The sequence below is a fragment of the Phalaenopsis equestris genome, unplaced genomic scaffold (genome assembly GCF_001263595.1).
Source record: "Phalaenopsis equestris unplaced genomic scaffold, ASM126359v1 Scaffold207623, whole genome shotgun sequence".
NCBI classification, from domain to species: Eukaryota; Viridiplantae; Streptophyta; class Magnoliopsida; order Asparagales; family Orchidaceae; genus Phalaenopsis; species Phalaenopsis equestris.
The window spans coordinates 2236-4131 of NW_018226937.1; the positions used below are offsets into that span (position 1 = coordinate 2236).

A 1896-nucleotide genomic window follows, 5' to 3' on the forward strand; every position below is an offset into this window, starting at 1 on the left:
GATCTACTACAAAGATTTATAATCAATTAAAAGTACCAATGAAGAAAATAGAATATAAATTATTAATATTTCGAGCTCGTTTATATTTCGAGCTCAAAAAGTGTGTTTGTGTTCGACTTGTTTTCTAAGCGAGCCAAACACGAGCCGTTCACGAACACAGAGTCGTTTTGACAACCCTAATCACGTAGTCATAATATGTTAAGGATTGGGGCAAGATTTAAAAATTATTGCTTATATTAAAACATCTTTTGAATCTAATTTAATAATTTTAATTCTATTTTCTTAATTAACACTTTAATTGATTATAAATCTTTGTAGTTTTGTTTTTTAAAAGCACTACTCATCAAAATATATATAATTAGTAGTATTTCGAGCCCAAACGAGCTGAACACAAAAGAACAAATATTTATTTATGTTGTTCGTCTTCAGCTCGTTAACTTAGCGAACGAGTCGAACACGAGCTTTTTAACGAGCTGCATACAAGCTGTTCGTGAACAAAGAGACATTTTGACAGCCTAGGGGGTTATTTCGCCAATGAATTTTGAACAAAATTTTAGAAAAGTTTGAAAAAAATTTCGAGCCCAAACGAGCTGAACATAAAAGAACAAATATTTATTTATGTTATTCATCTTTAGCTCATTAGCTTAGCCAACTGAGTCAAACATGAATTTTTTAACGAACTAAATACAAGCTGTTCTCGAACAAAAATACATTTTGACAGCAGCCTAGGGGTTATTTCGCCAAAAAATTTTGAACAAAATTTTAGAAAAGCTAGAAAAAAGTGGAGATGCGGGGGATCGAACCCCGTGCCTCTCGCATGCAAAGCGAGCGCTCTACCATTTGAGCTACATCCCCTTCGAAATTCGATTGCCGTAATAGCGTGTAAAGGCTTTATTAAAGGTTTATTAGGATCCTCTTAAATTTAAATGAATTTGAGCGTATTTAATTTCAGATTAAAACCCCATTAGAAATAATTGTATACTTACATTCTTTATAGTATTACTTGTATAAAAATAAAAATACATCCATTATAAAGTATTAAATATTTTCACTTCTATATATGTTAAAAAAAATCATTGCAAAACTTCACATGAGAAATGATAGCTCCAAGAAGTCATATTGTTTGCTTGAATCTTAGCTCACATTTGAAGCTAAAGCTTCAAAAATCAAATTTAGAAATCTTCACAATGAAAATTTATGATTAAATGAATTGTCTCAATGAGACAAGCGGGTTATATATGACATAAGAAAATAATGTTATCTTAATCGAAGTGAGCCCATATAATTCACTTAAAACATAAAAATGAAACTTGGAACATATTTTGGGGATCAAATTATATTCAAATATGACAAGCTTATAATCAAACTGAGTGTCTAGATGACACGAATCTAACGAGCTTATGGTCGCTTAATTCGATGTCATTGAGGTATTCAAATACTCATAAAATTACATATGATTAAGGGATCACTCTAGGTCATCTGATAGAGCGATTCAGATTCTTTCAGTATTTATAAATGATGTCACTCTCAAAATATATAAATAAACCTCCACTCTTTTCATGAAAGAGTAAGAGTGGACATGGATGAGAAGATTAAATGGAGTTATATGCTTGTAAGGACTTTTGAGCTCTACCCTGATCGGGACACCATAGTTGGGCCACCGTCATTGCCTGACTTCCATCGTCGCTGTCAACAGACTACTGTCGCCCGATGGTTGACACAATGGAAACACATTTGCCCGGTGGGCATAGTTGTATGACTAGTACTGCCACTGCACTGTCGTAGCCTGATTTCGTCTGCAATCAACATTGTCAAAATTGTTGAATTACTGGAGCCCAGCTGTCACCATTGCTAGAACACCATCATCACTAAACTGTTATAGCCCAACTATCGTCG

General features: G+C 33.4%; 1 non-coding gene across 1 annotated transcript; it reads right to left on the reverse strand.

The window, feature by feature from the left end:
* Positions 1-782: 782 nt before the first annotated feature.
* On the reverse strand, positions 783-855 carry TRNAA-UGC. The gene has a single exon. It is a non-coding gene; the product is annotated as a tRNA-Ala (tRNA).
* Positions 856-1896: the final 1041 nt, after the last annotated feature.